The following is a 21,690-nucleotide window of genomic DNA, read 5'->3' on the forward strand; positions in this document are numbered from 1 at the left end:
TTAACTTGGAAAAATAAAACGTTTCTCATGGAAAAGAAGGGGTGATTTGGTTGCATATGAACAAGAAAGGGAGCCTTTAAGACAGAACAATTTCCTTAAGACGTTTTAATTAATTAATTAATTAATTTTGGCTGTGTTGGGTCTTCGTTTCTGTGCGAGGGCTTTTCTCTAGTTGCGGCGAGCGGGGGCCGCTCTTCATTGCGGTGCAGGGGTCTCTCACTGTCGTGGTCTCTCTTGTTGCGGAGCACAGGCTCCAGATGCGCAGGCTCAGTAGTTGTGGCTCACGGGTCCAGTTGCTCCACGGCATGTGGGATCTTCCCAGACCAGGGCTCGAACCCGTGTCCCCTGCATTGGCAGGCAGATTCTCAACCACTGTGCCACCAGGGAAGCCCTCCTTAAGACGTTTTAATGAAAACAGATGATGCAATGTAAGTCATTGCTTTGTTTAATGAATGATACATCTGAAACCATTGTCTCATGGATTCTGATTATCATATGAAAGCATCCATATCCAAGTGGTATAAAATGACGCATTAGGTGATAAAGGTAAAAAACTTCATAAAACCTCCAAGAAGAAGGACTCTCCTGCTATGCTTGTTGAACAGAGAATTCTAGAAGGATGTTACAAAGATCTGCCTAAAGTTAGGGAGGTGCTGTTGGCTGTGCATATATGGCACCAGTGAACCTCAGTTGCTGTGAACACCGATTTTGGCCAGACATGTTGTGTTGTTCAGCTGTATTAAAAATAACAAACCAATGTGTTTTTATGGACCTGTCAATACATTTCAGATTCAAAAAAACATAGAATATAAAAAAGTCAGCCCTTGTCTATGAAGTGGCCCCAACACTATGCAAAAGGGGTGCTGATTTCAGAGGTATTTTCTCTGGGGTTCTGGTATGTCTTATACATCCTTTCTGGGAATATTATCATGAAATTTGAGAAATTGTGTGAGAGGTCTTCTAAACAGCTTGAAAGAACAGGGGAGTGAAAAGATGGAGAGGAAAGTGGAGAGACTTCCTCCTGCCCTTCTCTGGATGCCTCACGTCTGTTCCCTTCTGCTCATCCCTTAATGAAGTGACCCCAATAAGCCGAGGCAGTGGAGCTGATCTCAGAGGTGATGGGGGCGGTGAGGGGAGGAGCTATTCATCTGGTGCTCTAGACAGGGCGCTGGCACCAGGGAAGCTGGGCAGAGAAGCAGCCTCGATGCATCCCAAGCTCTTGACGGTAACATGCTGTGGCTTTGTGCGAGCATCACTGGCCGTGAGGTTCAGGCAGGGGCCCAGGCTCAGGCCAGGGTGTACTGGAGAGAAGACAGGAGAGCCATCTTCTTCCTCCCCTCCTCCTGTCCCACTTTGCCCTGAAAGCTAACCCCAGGGCACAGGCCTGTGCCCTGGAACACAAAATAAACAGATCTTATTTGTTACTGAAAGCAAAGGAGCACAGCAGCTTCACTGAAACACAATCATTTAGACGTTTGTTGTACTTAAAGCACCTAAGACTTCCAAGGAGGGAGTTCTGACCCAGTTGATATCTGATGACCACTACAGAATTTGAGGTGTTTTCACCATTTCATTAAATTGTGTTCTCATTTGTATATGACAGCTGTCTTAACTCAAGCTACCATAACAAAATACCGTAGACTGGGAGGCTTAACCAATAAAAATTTATTTTCTCATAGTTCTGGAGGCTGGGCATCCAAGTGCCAGTGTGTGGGTTTCTGGTGAGGACTCTCTTCCTGGCTTGTACTTCTGCCTTCTTGCTGTGTCTTCACATGGCAGGGTGGGGTAGGGGGAGAGACAGACAGACAGACACACAACACACACACATACTCCAGTGACTCTTCTTATAAGGGCACTAATCCCATCATGAGGGCTCCACCCTCATGACCTCCTAACCCTAATTACCTTCCGAAGGCCCTATCTCCAAATACCATTATATTGGGGTTAGGGCTTCAACATATGAATTTTGGGTGAACACAAGTCAATCTATACCAACAACTTTTAAGCCAAAGCTGTTTTATATGTGTAAAAGTAATAAAATATATTTTTAGGATTAATGAATATGGCATAAAATATCCTAGGTATATTTTAATTTTAAGGTAAAATGAGTTTCCCAGTTTATTTTGGGTTTATTAAATATCAAAGAAACAAAAAACAAACTCGCACGTCCCTGGAGGCCCTCCATGAATTCTGACCACAGACCTTCATTTAGGTGGTGTCTCTGGAGGCTATTTCCCTGCTAAGGAAAGTGCAGGGACAAGAAGCAAGGCACCGACTCTGGGTCTGGACAGGATTCTGGCCCTTGTGGAAGGGTAACTACAGCAAGGCTATCCCAGAAGAGCTTTGAAGGCCATCCATGAAAGTTTCTCCAGGCAGCAGGGTCTGAACCATTATCTGACTCCAGAACCCATTTTTCACAAGGTATGTGTACTAGCCTTTTTTTTTTTTTGATGGTTAATTTTATTTTTAATTCCCCCCCAGCTTTATTCAGATGTAATTGACATACAACATGGTGAAAGTTTAAGGTGTACAACATGTTGATTTGATGTATTCATATATGGCAAAGTGATTACTACCATGGCATTAACTAGTAACTCCATCTTGTTACATAATTACTATCTCTTTTTTGTGATGAGAATATTTAATATCTATTCTCTTCACAACATTCAAATATATGATACAGTATTGTTAGCTGTAATCATCAGGCTGTGCATTAGATTCCCAGAACTTGTTCATCTTATAATTTATAACTTGTTAGTCTTATATATACCACATCTTCTTTATCCATTCATCTGTTAATGGACACTTAGGTTGTTTTCATATCTTGACTATTGTGAGTAAAGCTGCAGTGCACATGGGATTGCAGATAGCACTATAAGATCCTGGTTTTTAACTCCTTTGGATAAATACCCAGAAGTAGGATTGCTGGATCATATGGTAGTCCTATTTTTACTTTTGTGAGGAACCACCATACTGGTTTCCATAATGGCTGTACCAACTTGCATTCCCACCAACAGTGCACTAGGGTTCCCTTTTCTCCGCATCGTCGCCAACATTTGTAATTTGTGTTCTTTTTGATTCTAACTGGTGTGAGGTAATACCTCATTGTGGTTTTGCATTACCCTAATGATTAGTGATGTCAAGCACCTTTTCATATAACTATTGGCCATTTGGATGTCTTCTCTGGAAAATCAGTTAGTCCACTAATTTTTTAAAAAATTAATTTATTAATTTGTTTATTTTTGGCTGTGTTGGGTCTTTGTTGCTGCGCATGGACTTTCTCTAGTTGTGGCGAGCGGGGGCTACTCTTTTTTTTTTTTTTTTTTTTTTTTGCGGTATGCGGGCCTCTCACTGTTGGGGCCTCTCCCGCTGCAGAGCACAGGCTCCAGACGCGCAGACCCAGCGGCCATGGCTCACGGGCCCAGCTGCTCCACGGCATGTGGGATCTTCCCAGACCAGGGCACGAACCCGCGTCCCCTGCATCGGCAGGCGGACTCCCAACCACTGCACCACCAGGGAAGCCCACGGGGGCTACTCTTCATTGCAGTGCACTGGCTTCTCATTGTGGTGGCTTCTCTTGTTGTGGAGCACGGGCTCTAGGCACATGAGCTTCAGTAGTTGTGGCATGCAGGCTCGGTAGTTGTGGCTTGTGGGCTCTAGAGTGCAGGCTCAGTAGCTGTGGCGCACGGGTTTAGTTGCTCCACAAGGTGGGATCTTCCTGGACCAGGGCTTGAACCAGGGTCCCCTGCATTGGCAGACAGATTCTTAACCACTGCACCACCAGGGAAGCCCTCCACTGATTTTTTAATTGAGTTGTTTGGTTTTTTGCTGTTGATTTATATGAGTTCTTTGTATATTTTAGATATTAAGCCCTTACCAGATCTATGATTTGCACATATTTTCTCCCATTCGGTAGGTTGCTGTTTCACTTTGTTGATATGCAGAAGCTTTTTAGTTTGCTCTAGTCCCACTTATTTATTTTTGCTTTTGTTGCTTGTGCTTTTGGTGTCAGGTCCAGGAAATTGCTGCCAAGATCAATGACAAGGAGCTTTTTCCTCTTTGTTTTCTTCTAGAAGTTTTGTGGTTTTATATCTTAAATTTAAGTCTTTAATCCATTCCAAGTTCATTTTTGTGAGTGGTGCACATTCTTCTGCATGTGGTTATCCAGTTTTTCCAATGCCATTTATTGACGAGACTGTCCTTTCCACATTGTGTATACTTGGTGTCTTGTCAAGTATTAGTTGACCATATATGTATGGGTTTATTTCTGGGCTTTCAATTCTGTTCCATTGGTCTATGTGTCTAGTTTTATGCCAGTACCATGCTGTTTTGATTACTACAGCTTTGTAGTACAGTTTGAAATCAGAATGTGTGATGCCTCTAGCTTTGTTCTGCTTTACCAGAATTGTTTTGGCCATTTGGGGGTCTTTTGTGGCTCCATACAGATTTTAGGACAGTTTTTATATTTGCATGAAAAATATCATTGGAATTTAGAGAGGAATTGCTTTGAATCTGTAGATGGCTTTGGGTAATAGGAACATTTTAACAATATTAATTCTAAACCATGAACATGGAATATCTTTCCATTTGTTTGTGTCTTTTTCAATTTCTTTTATCAAAGTCTCGTAGTTTTCAGTGTACAGATCTTTCACCTCCTTGGTTAAATTTATTACTAAGTATTTTATTGTTTTTAATACTACTGTGAATGGGATTGTTTTCTTTATTTCTTTTTTAGGTGTTTTGTTATTAGTATGTAGAATCATAACTGTTTTTTAAATAAATTTATATATTTGTTTATTTTTGGCTACATTGGGTCTTCATTGCTGCGCATGGGCTTTCTCTAGTTGTGGCGAGTGGGAGCTACTCTTCGTTGCGGTGCTTCTTATTGCGGTAACTTCTCTTGTTGCAGAGCATGGGCTCTAGGTGCATGGGCTTCAGTAGTTGTGACACGTGGGCTCAGTAGTTGTGGCTCATGGGCTCTAGAGTGCAGGCTCAGTAGTTGTGGTGCACGGGCTTGCCCTGCTCTGCGGCATGTGGGATCTCCCCAGACCAGGGCTCAAACCTGTGTCCCTTGCATTGGCAGGCGGATTCTTAACCACTGCGCCACCAGGGAAGTCCCTCGCAACTGTTTTCTATGTGTTGATTTTGTAACCTGCAACTTTACTGAATTAGCTGATTACTTCTAGCACTTTTTTTTGGTGGAGTCTTTAGATTTTTAAAATGTAAGGTCATGTTATCTGCAAGCAAAGTCACTTTTACTTCTTCCTTTCCTACTTGGATACCTCTTATTTCTTTTTCTTACCTGATTGCTCTGTCTAGGACTTCCAGTACTAGGTTGAATAGGAGTGGTGTCGGTGGGCACCCTTTTCTTGCTTCTGTTGTTACAGGAAAAGCTTTCAGTCTTTCACCATTGAGAATAAGTTGGCTGTGAGTTTGTCATATATGACCTTTGTTGTGTTGAGGTATGTTCTTTCTGTACTCAGTTTGCTCGGAGTTTTACCATGAGAGCCTGTTGTGTTTTTTTTTTTTTTTTTTTTTTTTTTTGCGGTATGCGGGCCTCTCACTGTTGTGGCCTCCCCCGTCGCGGAGCACAGGCTCCGGACGCGCAGGCTCCGGACGCGCAGGCTCAGCGGCCATGGCTCACGGGCCCAGCCGCTGCGCGGCATATGGGATCCTCCCAGACCGGGGCACGAACCCGTATCCCCTGCATCAGCAGGCGGACTCTCAACCACTTGCGCCACCAGGGAGGCCCCTGTTGTGTTTTTATCACATGCTTTTTCTGCATCTATTGAGACGAATACATAATTTTTATCTTTGATTCTGTTAATGTGGTATATCACATTGGTTGTCTTGTGGATGCTGAAATCCCACTTGATCATGCTGTGCATTAGTTTTGTAAGGATGCCACACAAATTACCATAAGCTGAGTGGCTTAAAACAACAGAAATGTATTGTCTCACAAATCTGGAAGTCAGACGTCTGAAATCTGTAAGTCTGAAAGCTGTGGGCAGGGCCATGCTCCCTTTGAAGCCTGTAGGGGACAGTTCTTCCTTCCCTTTTCCTAGCTTCTTGTAGTGCTGTTGATTCTCGGCCTTTCTTGGCTTTCAGCTGCATCTTTCAATCTCTCCAACATCTGTCTCGGTTGTCATGTACTCTCCCTGTGTCTGCACATCGTCTTCTTATGAGGACTCCAGCCGCACTGGATTAGGGACCCGTCCTATTCCATTGACCAGTTGATTCCAGTGAGGTGACCTTATTGCATCTGAAAAGAACCTAGTTCTAAATAAGTCACATTCTGAGGGACTGGGTATTAGGACTTCAATATATCTTTTTTTGTTTTTGTTGGGGAGGAGGGACACAGTTCAACCCATAACTATATGCTAGAAAATTTTCCATCTTTGGTGTGGATGGGAGTAGTATGTTTATCAAGCTGTGGGTGTAAAAGGAAAGGAGTGAATTACAAAAATCTTCCAGTTACTTGTACTACATTAAACATCTGTACCTCTTCTGTCCTGGAGACTTCACAGCATGATTAGTGAGGGTATGTGGTTGACCTGGCAAAGACACCTCAATTCAGCATGATAATCAGGTATGCTCTGGGTCAGAATTCCCTCTCTGGAAATTTTAAATAAGTTAGACTATATTTTACTTTTACTAGCCCCAGAACTCCCCTTAAAAAAGCTTTCAGCAGAATGCATAGTCACTCTGCTTAGGTTGACAGCAAAATAACGGGGAGAATTTTCTTAGCATTACCAAAGTGTGGATGTTTCAGCTTTTACTTGAAGGTTCTTACACCAGAGGTGTTGCCATATGAAATATGGGGACGCCTAGCATCAGTTCTTGTAGGTAGCCAGTGGTTAAAAACAGAAGTATTTGAACGTATCCTCCAAAAATGCATCCTCAAAATACAAAGAAAAGGTATTCCACATGTTAGGTTTATTCCTGGCAAATTCTTTTTTGATGCTTCTCTTAAATGTTTTGCCATTTGGTTTGGAAAAGTTTTCAGGCATCTTTGACACCTCATCATGGACTATCTCCAAGGCTTTTGAGGAGCTGCCATAAACAGCAGATCTAGAGTTGAGGATAAAGCACTTGTTTTATATGGGTTATATCATGCCTATTAAGAATGGGAACATAAAATGGGCTGTTTAAAAATTTAAGATGCCAATAATTTTTCAAGGTAGGTGTGTTATGTGACTTTTTTTTTTTTTTTTTTTTTTTCGGTATGCGGGCCTCTCACTGTTGTGGCCTCTCCCGTTGCGGAGCACAGGCTCCGGACGCGCAGGCTCCGGACGCGCAGGCTCAGCGGCCATGGCTCACGGGCCCAGCCGCTCCGCGGCACATGGGATCCTCCCAGACCGGGGCACGAACCCGTATCCCCTGCATCGGCAGGCGGACTCTCAACCACTGCGCCACCAGGGAGGCCCTATGTGACTTTTGACCATGTTAAGTTTCATATGGCAAGTGGATGCAAAAAAATATGAAATTGAATGACTTCTTTCTTCAAGAATTTATTTGCACTTTACTGCCTGAATCTTTGTTGAGTTAATGAACATCAAAACCATTATATCAACATGCAGGTGTGAAATGCTGCTTTGACGTAAATATAGTAAGAGAATATCTTTAACTGTGAAAATTCAAGCCATAGCAGGTGTAATAATATACAGTAAAATCTTTCTTCCCATTATTCTGGTGCTCTAGTTTCCATAGAAAGTGTTAAGAGAACATCTCGACAAGCTATAGAAGAAGGAAAAACCCATCCCTCCCTCCCCTTCCCTCTCCACAAGTTATAGTGTCTCAGAAGTAGTACAAAGCAATTTAGGACTGCACAGAGTTTAAATCTGAGAACTGTGTTAAAGCAAATCCAGGAATGTCAGAGGAAATGCCTGTATGTGGCAAGTGGTTACTAGAAGACTTTTTTTTTTTTTAATCTTTAAACTTCAGGTGTCCTCCTGCCTTTGAAAGTTCATCTTAGTTTATTAGTGATGAACAGACAAATTTTGCTTTGGCTTTTTCAAGCTCAGTGTATTTCAAGTTCCAAGTCATACCAACCTTGACTTCAGCAATAGGAATTAATTGTTTTAAAGATTTTTTTTTCTCTCTCTCAAGGTAGCCTTTTTGTGTGCTTGGAATTTCTGAGAATGACCATTATGGGCTAAATCCTGGAAGTTTATTATGCAGTTTATTAGAACTCGCTTTTTTACTTTACGGAGTTGAACATTGTGCTTTTAAAAAATATATACTTGGGTTAAAACAACACTGAGATACCACTCCAGACCATTAGAATGGATGAATCTAAAACACGGACAACACCAAGTGCTGGCGAGGATGTAGACCAACAGGAACTCTCATTTGTTGCTGGTGGGGATGCAAAATGGTACAGCTGCTTTGGAGACAGTTTGCAATTTCTACAAAGCGAAACATATTTTCACCACATGATCCAGCAGTCATGCTCCTAAGTGTTTTCCTAATGAATTGAAAACTAGGTCCACACAAAAACATGCACACAAACATTTCTAGCACTTTTATTCATAATTGCCCCAAATTGGAACAAACCAAAAAGTCCTTCATCAGTGAATGGATAAACTATGGTACATACATACCATGGAGTATTAATTACTCAGTGATAAAAAGAAACGAGTTAATGATGGACACACGTCCATATACATCTGTCATAACCTGGTGAACCCTAATGTCAAAGTGTGGACTTCAGTTAATAATAATGTATCAGTATTGGTTTGTCAATTACAGCAACCACACCACACTAATACAGGTTGTAAACTGTGAGTGTGTGGGGAGAGGGGGATTGTGGGAACTCTCTGTACTTTCTGGTCTATTTTTCTGTAATCCTAACACTGCTCTTAAGAAAAAAGTCTATTAAAAAAATCTCTCAGGTCATGAAAAGACATGGAGGAACCTTAAATGCACATAGCTAAGTGGAAGAAGCCAGGCTGAAAGGGTTGCAGACTGTGTGATTCCAACTCTGTGACGTTCTGGAAAAAGCAAAACTCTGGAGGCAGTAAAAAGATCAGTGGTTGCCAGGGCTTGGGGTGGGGAAGGGTGAACAGGCAGAGCACACAGGATTTTTAGGGCAGTGAAGCTCCTCTGTGTGGTTTTGTGATGGTGGATGTGTGTCATGATGCAGTTGGCGGAGCCCATAGACTCTGTAAGCAAGCGTGAGCCTTAATGCAAAGTGTATTAATAATAATGTATCCATATTGGTTCAGCAGTTGTAATGAATGTTTCACAGGAATGCAAGATGCGAGTAATAGGGGAAACTCCGTGGGGTGGTTGGGAATATATGGAAACTCTGTACTCTCTGCTCAATTTTTCTGTAAACCTACGTCAGCAAAAAGGGAACTGAAATTCAAATTTCGGTGTCCATAAATGAAATTTAATTGGAGCACACACACATAAATACACACCTGCGGCACTTCGGTGGATGTCTCTTGTGACATGGTGACCGTGGCTGCATCACCGTCTATTAATTTAAAAAATCAGCAAAAAGTGAAATGAAATTCAAATTTCGGAGTCTATAAGTGAAAGTTTATTGGAGCACGCACGCATAATCAGGCTGAAGAAGACCGTCTGCATCACCGTCTGCACAGGCTGGATGGGAGGAGTCCTCCCAGGGGCGTTTGTTCTGAGGTGGCCTCCCCTGGGCTGCACTAATTCTGTTTAGAAATCTTCCCGTGGTTCTCTCTGCAGCCCCCGAGTCGCTTCCCACGCCCACCCGAGGGGGCAGCCCAGCTTCTCATCTAGAAGGCGGGAGTCACTGTTCTTCCTTTTTCTCTCGAGTTTCTTCTCATTCGACTTGACACCCACAGGGATGTTGTAAAGAGAATGATAATCAGAAACATGGGTTAACTTTCTGGATGAATCGAGCTCCTGAAAGATCAGCCTGGTAGGTATCAGGGGAAATGGAGCCGATGTAAAACCAGGTTGCCACACTTTGAGGGACAGATATTTTTGCAGCTGGAAAGGACCATAACTGATTTATTTTTTCTAATGCCAGCAGGCAGAGGACTCTTCAAGTCCTACTTCTTTGAACCTAGCAGAGTGTGTCATGTAGTGGAAAAGTCTGGGCTTGAAGGCAGAAAAACATGGGCTTGAACCCCACATGCTCATCCTGGCAGCTGAGGGGCTTAGGCTGGAACTCAGCCTCTCTGAAGCTCAGTTTCCTCATCTGTAAAATGGACCGGCCACACCTACTTTATAACCAGCTGATTCAATCAGATAGCATGTATTACGTGCCCTCCACGGGGCCTGCCCAGCGTGGGGGTGGGGGACTGTCCACGCAGGTTTAATAGTGAGCAGGATGAACTGCCAGTTTCATGTTTTCCTTCTAGAAGGTCTCAGAAGAGTCATCTCGCTCTAATCTGTCCTAGTTTTCTCCCTCCTCCTGTGGTCGGGAAGATGTTTTTTAATGTCAAACTAAACTGTCTTTTTTCAGTGTAAGTCTCCTTTCCTTTGTCCCATATCCTCTGGACACTCTCTCAAGAGCCTTCATCAAGGTGGTAATTAAACCACCTTCCTGACTTCCTCTAGATGAAATCACCTCAATTCCTCTAACTGATCGATGCCCCTTTGAAAGTGTCCCTTCCCTCTCTCCAGCTCCTCCTCAGTCCTTAGAGACACGTGGGTCAAAAGGGACCATGTGTCCTCCTGGGCACACACAGAGCAGCGAGGAATGACCACTCTGGGGCCTTTCCTGCTGTGTCCACTGTACTCTCTTTGTGTCCTTTTTCTTTCCTTCCATATTATTGACTCCTGTGCCGACCTTTTCTTTGACTTGCTTTTTTTTTTTTTTTTTTAAATACTGTTTATTAGCCAAGGTTCTGGGGCTGGCCTTCCTGGGTCTGAGTCCCACCTCTTTTACTTACCTACCAACTGCATCCTTGCCCAAAGTACTTAACTTTTCTGAAACTCATCTGTAAACTGTGATGAACACAGTGTCTACTGTAAAGATTCAACTAGTTAATGTGTGGATAAATATAAAGTTCTCAGAACAGTACGGCTACACAGAGAGTACGCAACAAATATTAGCTTTTTTTTTTTACATTTTGTTTTGAAATCATTGAGACTCACAAGAAGTTGAAGAAATATTATAGAAAGTTCTGAATCCACCCCAGCTTCATCTAATGATAATATCTTCCATAATGATAATGCTTTATCAAACCCAGGAAACTGACATTGCTATAACACTGCAGATCTTACTCGGATTTCACCTGTTTTCCATGCTTTCTTTTTGTGTGTTCATGTGTATGTGTGTACAGTTCTATGAAAGTTCATGACACGCCTTTGTGTAACCACCACCCCGGTCAGGATGCAGAACTGATCCGTTTCCACAGTGGCTGTCCCGGTGCCGTCACACCTTCCCCTCGACCATCCCCTGGCAACCAAACGTCCGTTCTCCATCGCACTTGGAGAGCGTCGTACAAGGGGAGATCATACCTTTTGAGATGGGTCTTTTTCACTCAACATAACGACCTTGAGGGCCATCCAGGTTGTTCGAGAGGTGGCAGTGCCTGACTTTTCACTGCTGAGTAGCAGCCCATTGTATGGATGCCCCAAGTTTGTTCATCCATTGACTGCTGGAAAGACGTTCAGGTTGTTGGCAATTCTTTGGCTGTTACAAACAAAGCTGCTATTAAAATTCATGTCCATTTTGTGTGAGCGTGTTTTCATTTCTCAAAGGATAAATACCTAAAATTGTGATGGCTGAGTCATATGTGAAGTGTATGTTTAACTTTAAAAAAAAAAAGTCAAGCTATTTTCTCTAGTGGCTGTACCATTTTACATTTCCACCAGCAATGGAGACATCCAGTTTCTCTGCATTGCTGTTTTTTATTTTTGCCATTCTAATAGCTGTGAAGTGGTATCTCACTGTGGCTTTAATTTGCATTTCCCTAAAGGCTAGGGACTCTGGACATCTCTTCATGTACTTATTTGTCATCCGTATATTCTCTTTGGTGATGTTCTGTTTTCAAGTCTTTTGCTTATTTAAGAAATTGGATTCCTTATGTTCTTACTATTGAGTTTAGAAAGTTCATATATTCAGCATACAAGTCCTTTGTCAGATACGTGATTTGCAGATATTTTCTCCCTTTTTGTGGCATCCTGTTCGCAGGATGTTTTGCAGAGTGAAAGTTTTTATTTATTGATTTTTTTCTTTTATTGATCATGCCTTTGTTATGTCTGAGATTTCTTTGCCTAACCCAAAATGATAAAGGTTTTCTCCTATGTATTTTCCTAAAAGCTTTATATTTTTAAATTTTACATTGAGATCTAGGATCTATTTTGATTTAATTTTTGTTTAAGGTATGAGGTTTAGATTGAAATTCTTTCCTTCTTTTTGCATATGGATAAACAATTATTCCAACACCATTTGTTAAAAATACTATACTCCCTCCATTCAGTTGCTTTCGTGTCTTTGTAAACAGATTCATCAGCCATACTGACGCAGAGCTATTTCTGGGTTCCAAAATCTGTTGTACTGATCTACCTGTTTGTTCCTCTGCCAGTAAATCCCACACTGTCTTGATTACTGCAGTTATAGAGTCAGTCGCAAAACTGGGTATTGTGATTCCTCTCTCTGTATTCTTCTTTTCCAAAGTTGTTTTTAGTTATTTTAGTTCTTTTGCCTTCCCCTGTAAATTTTAGAAGCAGCTCATTTTTGTTTAAAAAAAAAAAAGCCTTGCTGGGGTAAGCTGTTATTTTAAATGTTACTATTACTTTTTTCGTTCTGTATTTGTTTTATTGCCTCACTTTACAGTTCTCACATTATCATAGAACCAAAGTGGGCTTTAAAGATCAGTTAGCCTGGGACTTCGCTGGTGGCGCAGTGGTTAAGAATCTGCCTGCCAATGCAGGGGAGCCCAGGAAGATCCCACATGCCGCGGAGCAACTAAGCCCGTGTGCCACAACTACTGAAGCCTGCGTGCCTAGAGCCTGTGCTCAGCAACAAGAGAAGCCACCGCAATGAGAAGCCCGCGCACCGCAACGAAGAGTAGCCCCCGCTCACTGCAACTAGAGAAAGCCTGCGCACAGGAACGAAGACCCAACGCAACCAAAAATAAATAAACAAATACATATATAAATAAATAAATAAATTTAAAAAAGATCATTTAGCCTGATTCCAGTGTTTTCTGGTGGAGAAAATGTCATCTTTCTTTGGAACAGATTCAGTGTGGGTGAGTGGCTCCTAATGTCACTCAGGAGGTTAATTGGTCAAGGAGCAGTGTCCACGGCTTCTGACTCTTTCGTCTGCAGGATTTTCAATTTTCCACAAGGCCTCCCCTCTTAAACCTACTGAATCTTTTCTTTTGCCCATGCATTGTTCTACTTTCTTGGAAGGGATTATTTAGACTTTGCTGTTGAATTCCAGGGGTAGCAAGATGGAGTCCCTTGGAAACTTGTTAAGAGTACAGGTTCGTGTACCCAGTGGTTCTTATTCAGTAAGTGTGGTGCGGGGCTCAGGAACCCACAATTTGAAGAGGCACCTCAAGGACTCTGATGCAGGTGGGCCCAACCTGAGATGATCGAGAAAGCACATGGCCTTGGAGTCATCGAACTGGATCAACTCCTCACTTGCCTGTTTACTAACTCTGTGCTTTGGTTTCTTCATCTATAAAATGGGGATAACGGCATCTGGCTCACAAATCTTCTTTCTGTTTAAACACAATGTGTGTGAAGTTGGTACTTACATCAGTAAAGGCCACTTCCTTCCTCCTTCCTCCTTAAAGGCCTGGGAGGTTTGATGTCCACTTGAGGCCGGGACAGTGTTACAGGTTTAACAGACCACTTCATTTCCTCCTGATCACGGGAGACCACACCTGCCTGCCCCTAGACATCAGGGTAGGGTCATGTGACTAGTTCTGGCCAATGGAATGTGAGCATGGCCAGTGTGTATCACTCCAGGGCTGAGAGGCTAAGTCTGACCCTGTCTGGTCTGAAGTCCCTTGTATGCCTCTGCTTCTGCTGCACGATACCTGGATGACACTGCAGCAGCAAGGTGGCGGTGGCCTGAGTCTCCAAGTCACTGTAGTGCTTTGAAAGAGAACTAAACCTTTGTTGTTTTAAACCACTGAGATTTGGGGGGATGGGTTACAGCACTTAGTGGTAATTACTCCAATTAACGTACTGATGAATGTTTAAAAAAAAACCCCAAATTATCTTTTGAATATTATATTTGTTATAATACCCTAAATGCTTCATGATTTTAATGAGCTGCAGGAAATACATTAGGAAGGCTGCAGGCAAACTTAGTAGGAGGCTGTAACACAAGATCTTCATTTGTGATGAATATAAAATTTCAAACTAAAATATTTTTGAGAGTTTTATGTGTTTGTGGTTTTATGTGTGTTTTATGTGATTTTCAAGCATCAGAAGGCAGGTCCTTTATCCAGGTGAAAGTCAAGGCAGTAGTCCCTTAAGGGTAAGGGCCATCAGGAACCAGACTGGCAGAAGGAACCAGAGTCTCAGAGGGCCTCCTTTGCTGAGGAGGTCGTCTGGATGGTCTGATGGGGGTGGGCATTCTTCTCCTGGGAGAGTAATGCTGGGTGCCAGAAGGAAAGACTGTACCCTTTCTCACTGTAAAACAGTGTGTTCCATTGGGGTGGCTGCCCAGGGTCTATATCCAAGGTGTTTAACCATCTGCTTCCAGTGACCTCCCAGACGCAAGCAGGAGGGAGCCCTCTTCTCAGGCAGAGGCTCAGTGTGTGCTTCGTTAATAAAAATGACCAATGGGCTTCCCTGGTGGCGCAGTGGTTGGGAGTCCGCCTGCCGATGCAGGGGACACGGGTTCGTGTCCTGGTCCGGGAGGATCCCACATGCCGCGGAGCGGCTGGGCCCGTGAGCCATGGCCGCTGGGCCTGCACATCTGGAGCCTGTGCTCCGCAACGGGAGGGGCCACAACAGTGAGAGGCCCGCGTACCACAAAAAACGAAACAAAACAAAAATGACGGAGATCTCAGGACAGCCCGTCTTGAGGGGAGCGGACCTCTTCACCACTTTCACTGGATAGATCAAAAGATGCCCTCTTAGAGGTTTCTCCATCTGGAAGGATTTATATTCTCATTATCATTCATTGCTAAGTAGTTTTTGATGATGAATTATTTAAAAGTTTATTGGTTAATATCCAGACACCTGGGGATTTTTCAGTTCTGTTCTTGATTTCTGGCTTAATTTTACTGTGATCAGTGAATGCACTCAGTGTAATTTCCATCTTTAGAGATTTGCTGAGACATGCTTTCTGGCCCAGCATGCGGTCAGTTGTTGTAAACATTCTATTTATTCCTGAAAAGCATGCGTATCCTACAGCTGTTGAGTGTTCAAGAGTGTTAATAGCATTGTTTAATTTTAAAAATGTGTCAGACCAACTTTATACTGCTTATAAGAGATACTTCTTGAATTAAGGACATAGAGAAGTTAAAGGTAAAAGGGTAGAAAAATTGAATTTTTCAGGTTTATTCTATTAGCTCCTGAGAGAGGTATGTTGAAATATCTCACTGTGATTGTGGATTAGTGCTTGTGATGATTTCTCCCTCATTTCTTTTATTTTTTGCTTTATATGGTTCAAGGCCTGTTACTACCTTTATACAAAATATAGAATTGTTTTACTAGTCTGATGACAATGATTTTTCCCTTAAGGTCTACTGTGATTAACATAGCTCTTCCAGCTTTCTTTTGGTTAGTGTTGGCATGCTGTATCTTTTAAAAAAAATCCTATTACTGTCAAACATTTGCATCGTTATGTTCAAAGTATGTCTCTTACAAGCAGCATAATTAAATTTTATTGTGCATCTAGTTTGTCAGTCTTTGTCTTTTAATTGGACTAGTCTGTCTTTGAAGTTACATATCTATTTTGATTCCAAGCTACCGTCTTACTATTTGATTTCTATTTGTCCCACCTCTTCTTATATGCTACTATATTCATGTATTTTGAATAACTCCATGAGCAATGATAATGGTGCAGTGTGATAAAATTGATAAGAAGTAACGGTTCTTGATTATTTAATATCTTTGTTTAAACTTTTAAAATATGACTTATTTAATTATACGTCTATATAATTTATTTTTTAGTAATGGTTGTTTTTAACAGCCAGCTTGCAAAATCCTTGGAAATTGAATAATTATCGTTTTTGAGCCAGTATGAGCTGGCTCAAGTACCACTGAGCGAGGTCATTTCTTTTTTTAAGATTTTGTTGTTGTTGTTGTGGACCATCCCTAGAGTCTTTATTGAATTTGTTACAGTATTGCTTCTGTTCCATGCTTTGGCCCATTGGCTGAGAGGCATGCGGGACCCCAGTTCCCCGACCTGGGATTGAACCTGCACCCCCTGCACTGGAAGGCAAAGTCTCAACTGCTGGATCACCAGGGAAGTCCCTAGTGAGGTCATTTCTTAGACTGATAGCCAAGTTTAATAAAAGGAATCCTTGGAATTCCAAACATCTCAGCATCTAAACATGGGTATAGGTGATCCCTAAACAATGAAACAAACACCATGTTTTGTCAAGTTCAACAAGTGGGGCACATTTTTACTGATGACCTGGATGAAGGATTGAGAAGGAGCTTGTAAACGTGCCACAGCGAGGTACCTGCATGGTGGAAACACCATGTAACCATGTGCCGCTGCCTTCCTCCCAAGCCCTGTTGAGTGGTGGGCGTGCTGTGGATTGAAACTGGCCTCAGTGGAATATTTACTTCTTGGGAGTATTGGCTCTACATCAGAGCATGATTTGTTGTTTTGTTTCCTAGACTTAAGAAAACTGGAGATTAACTTTAATAATGTCTCCTGTCTGTAGCGTTACATCATGAAAAGCACAAAAAATGGTGGAAATATTCTTCTAATATTAAAACACAGTTACCTGACTCAGCAGAAAGCCATTCTTGCCATTGATAAGCGAGTGATGTGCTGTCTTGCTCTTGACGTAAGATAAAATATGGACAAGCATTCACCTTGGAACTAATACACTCATTTGTCAGCTGCAACCATCATAGGTTTTCTACAGATACAAGAATTGAGCAAAAATTAATGAGTGAATTGGCTATATGGAATTTATAATAAAGAACATTGTATATTTTATTGGTATTTGTAAATTGTGTACTAATACTCTACATCAGTAAAATTCATAATTTACATATGTACATAGGTATAGATATACAGGCAATTCCTCTTTTTCCACAGAGCTGGTTGTTAACATTCACCAGCACACCACTGAATCATTCCTCTAAAACTAGTTAAAAGTGTTGTTATTGTATCTGCTGACTTAGGAATCCTCGATGAAAGGTGACAGAAGTTGCTGACTTAAATACGGCAATTGCTTCTTTGTACATTTCTTTACTAGCGTTTCCCCCGAATGTGGACAAGTTGTCCTCTTTATCACCTCTGTCAAAACTACCCAGGCCTTCGTGACTTTTTTTTTCTTAGATTCCATATATATGTGTTAGCATACGGTATTTGTTTTTCTCTTTCTGACTTATTTCACTCTGTATGACAGACTCTAGGTCCATCCACCTCACTACAGATAACTCAATCTCGTTTCTTTCTATGGCTGAGCAATATTCCATTGTATATATGTGCCACATCTTCTTTATCCATTCATGTGTCGATGGACACTTAGGTTGTTTCCATCTCCTGGCTATTGTAAATAGAGCTGCAATGAACATTTTGGTACATGACTCTTTTTGAATTATGGTTTTCTCAGGGTATATGCCCAGTAGTGGGATTGCTGAAGAACCTAGGGGTAAGACAGGAATAAAGACACAGACCTACTAGAGAATGGACTTGAGGATATGGGGAGGGGGAAGGGTAAGCTGTGACAAAGTGAGAGAGTGGCATGGACATATATACACTACCAAACGTAAAATAGATAGCTAGTGGGAAGCAGCCGCATAGCACAGGGAGATCAGCTCGGTGCTTTGTGACCACCTAGAGGGTTGGGATGGGGAGGGTGGGAGGGAGGGAGACGCAAGAGGGAAGAGATATGGGAACACATGTGTATGTATAACTGATTCACTTTGTTATAAAGCAGAAACTAACACACCATTGTAAAGCAATTATACTCCAATAAAAAACAAACAAAAAAACAGAAAAACTACCCAGGCCTCACTCAAGGTTTTCACAATATTTACAATATGTTTTATAGTGTGGGTTTCTCTGCTTATCTATTCAGAGTACAAAGTAGATAATCCCTCTCCTCTTGCTTAAAAGATTTTTCTGTTACTCTGTCAGCACCTTCTAAAGGTGCACTTCCCTGAGTCCTGCTGGCAGATTTTGGATGGGAACGCCTCACCGTCCCCCGTGAGGACCTTTGCTCCCTCTGATGCCCCTGCCTGAAACCGAGAAGGAGCACCTGACTGTGGCCATTAAGTCATTGCTACCTGCTGGGTGTTGACACTCTCTTTCTTGCCCAATGTCCAGAACTCAGGATATCTTAACAGTAAAAGCTAATATTATAAATTATAACGTTATTCTTTTCCAGCCCTAGGAAATCCTCTGTACTATATAATGACAGCAATCACTTGAGGAGCGCTCACGGGGGTCAGATCCTGCATTTTGCACTTTCTCCTTATATCAACCTGCTGACTAACCTCCTCAGGTAGGCCCCATCCTTACCCTCATTTTAAAAATGAGAAAACTGAGATTTAATAAGGAAAACTTGCCCGAGGTTTCAAGTGGCCAGCCTGGGAGTTGAACTCAAGTTCGCCTGCCACTCTAACCACTATGTTGTCCTGTGACTGGTCAGCGGCCTGTGCTGTTTCTCCTTTGTATCTCAAGTAACCTCACTGGCCCCTGCTTCCCTTTTTATTGCCAGAATTTAGTCAGGATTCCTTGAAATTTAGAGTCTGAGGACAGGGCCATTTTGTTGTGGTTACACATTAATGTGTAAATGATTCCAACATGTGTTTTGAAAAAGAAGAAAGTTCAGTTTGACTAGCTTCCTCCTTTCCCTCACCCGACGGGAGAACCATCATCTGTCCCGAGTGCCTGCCTGGATGTCCCCTCGACCTGCCCCATGGCACCTGCCCCCCTCACCTAGCCCCCAGTCCTTTTGGCTGGGTGATGCTGGAGCCTTCTGGAATGTTCCACACCTGGGGTCCTCACCTCCCCAGCCCAGCTGCATCACGGCCCTACAGTGAGCATTTTAAAACACAAGTTTGACCATTTCCATCTCTCAGTTAAGTTCTGTTAGTGGCTGCATGGCCTTTTGGACACGGTTCCTTCCTGTAGGGAGGCTCCCAGCCTTCTCTGCCCCCTTGCCTGCTTCCAGGGCCCCCAGGCATCTGCACGTCCGACCACGTTTAATGCTGTTTTCCTCTCTCCTCTTCCCTCCCACCTGCCTGTCGCGGTTCAGGTGTGAGCCTGAGCCCCCTACTCTGATTAGATGCTCCCCTGGCACCTGCAGTGCGCCTCCAGACCCCACAGCCTTCTGAATTTTGGGTGGTGGTGAAGCAGAGGGTCTGTGAGCTCCCTGAGCTCAGGGGCTGTAGCCCCACCATAGAACTGGACCCTTGAGGGCCCTCAGGACATTTCTGTTGCATCAGTGAGAAATGGGAGGTTTACCTGTTCAAGTACCTGCTCTCCACCCCATTAAACATTTCTCTTCTCCTTTTGAGGTAAAGAGTTCAGTGTGGATGAAAATGGGTGGTGGTGATAATTCCATTATGTAGATCCAGCAGGGAGGAAAAATCCTGAAGTCATGATAGATGTGGCTACACTAGGAAGGAGCTCCAGCTAAGAACTTGACCGAGTCATCCCCCTCCCTGGGCTGTGGTTTCCAGGAGAAGGGGACACTGGGCGCCGTGATTGCCGGGATTCTTTCAGGTCTGTGGCCCTTACTGCCACACCTGATAGCCGATGTATTATAATTTGGGGGGGGGGCGTATATTGTGCAAAGATACAGAACTTCTCAAAAGACCTGGAATCTGATTATTTCCTAATCATGATACTGAGTACAAATCTCATTTTAAGCATATAGGAATATAATGAATTTTATTGAGTCCGTCTTGTAAAAGCGTATCTATTCTTCCTTGAAACTGTTAAATAAATGACATGGTAACATAAATCAGTACCATTTTATTTTAAGATACCCTAACATGTAAAATATGTACATCAAAATGAATGCAAAGTAATTCAGTGAAGATATCCAGGATGCTGTTCCCAGGAGACTGCCTTTGCTTAAAATACGTTTGGAACTTCTGTTCAGAATCATCCTTGAGAACTTGCACATTCTTTTTTTTTTTTTTTTTTTTTTTTTTGCTGTACGCGGGCCTCTCACTGTTGTGGCCTCTCCCGTTGCGGAGCACAGGCTCCGGACGCGCAGGCTCAGCGGCCATGGCTCACGGGCCCAGCCGCTCCGCGGCATGTGGGATCTTCTTGGACCGGGGCACGAACCCATGTCCCCTGCATCGGCAGGCGGACTCTCAACCACTGCGCCACCGGGGAAGCCCGAACTTGCACATTCTTGTTTCTAATGCAGGCAAATCTGTCTTTGCAGGATAGATTTGTGAACAAAGTGGGTGACCGAACTGTGTTACTGCTTTGTTTACTTATTTATTAGTTTACTTGTTCTGTGTTCATTTGGAGGACCTAGAATAGAAAAGAAAATTAACATAGTTTATATTCCAGTTAAAAATTAGTTAGTCCTTGGAAGAAAGCACTAAACATCATGGTTTTAGATCTTGAAGGTGCTGTGAGGTTCAGAATTCTCATCCTATACAAAAAGTCTTTTCTTTAACTCATTTGCCAGTGCCCCGGGACGGGGTTTGTCTGTGTCAGGAAGTCTGGACACCTGAATTCATTTAAGGAAGCAAAGTCCCCTCATGCTATCTTTTCATTTATCTTGGACTTCAGGCCCTCTTTTTTTTTTTTTAATAGGGAAAAATAGTGTAAAAAGTAACTAAAGATCTACCCTAAGTTAACCAGAGTATTATTTTGGTATACTTTTTCTAATTTAAAAAATATCTCATGTATATTTTATTTTATTATTATTTTTTTCATGTATATTTTATTTAAGACAAATAGAGATCCTACTGCTTGTATCTTGTCTCTTTTATTTAGTATTGCATGATGAGTACATTGCCATTCATTAAATTTTTAAAAGGTGATTTTTAGTGGTTATGTTTTATTCCATCATATGTATCCATACTGTATTGACCATTTTCCTATTGTCTTATTAATAGTAGCTCCTGGATGTGTCTCTTTGCCTGTACACTCAATGATAAAACTATTATAATTAAAATATATTTACCAATTTGATAACTACTTCTTAAAAGCAAAATTTTTATTATTAGTACAGTTGAAATTATCACGTAGTCTGTTTTGTTAAATGTTCTTTTGCCTCAAACTCTGCCTTGTTTAGTATAAATATTGCTATCTAAACCTTCCTTCCATTTGTGTTTTCTAGAAATATCTTGCCCTTCTTTTTATGTTAGATTTCTGAGCCATTTGGTTTTAGGTCTGTCTTATAAACAGCATGTAATTGGATGCTGGGAATCCTTGTCTTTGTTGGGGTCTGTTTAACCCATTCACATTTATTGTCATATTTGATAAATTTGATCTTTTGTCATTAAAAAATTTTCTTTTACTATATATGCTTCTTGTTCTCTTTGCTTTTGTTATATGGATTATATTTTTGTTCTGTTTCTAGTGATTTGAAAGGCAACATCCAGTTTTTATTCTGTTGT

The 21,690-nt window shown here is 42.0% G+C and overlaps 1 protein-coding gene across 8 annotated transcripts in view; it reads left to right on the forward strand.

Moving 5' to 3' along the window:
- The window catches only part of CSGALNACT1 (chondroitin sulfate N-acetylgalactosaminyltransferase 1), a 327,407-nt gene that overhangs the window by 110,845 nt on the left and 194,872 nt on the right, over window positions 1–21,690 (forward strand). For 3 of the 8 annotated variants that reach the window (XM_060086117.1, XM_060086118.1, XM_060086120.1), the window contains exon 2: window positions 2,213–2,421. The exons of the other annotated variants lie outside the window; for them this stretch is intronic. The gene's annotated coding sequence lies outside the window, so the exon portion shown is untranslated. The remainder of the gene's footprint in view (window positions 1–2,212; window positions 2,422–21,690) is intronic. 8 annotated transcript variants of the gene reach the window in all.

This window comes from Mesoplodon densirostris, chromosome 20 (genome assembly GCF_025265405.1).
Source record: "Mesoplodon densirostris isolate mMesDen1 chromosome 20, mMesDen1 primary haplotype, whole genome shotgun sequence".
NCBI classification, from domain to species: Eukaryota; Metazoa; Chordata; class Mammalia; order Artiodactyla; family Ziphiidae; genus Mesoplodon; species Mesoplodon densirostris.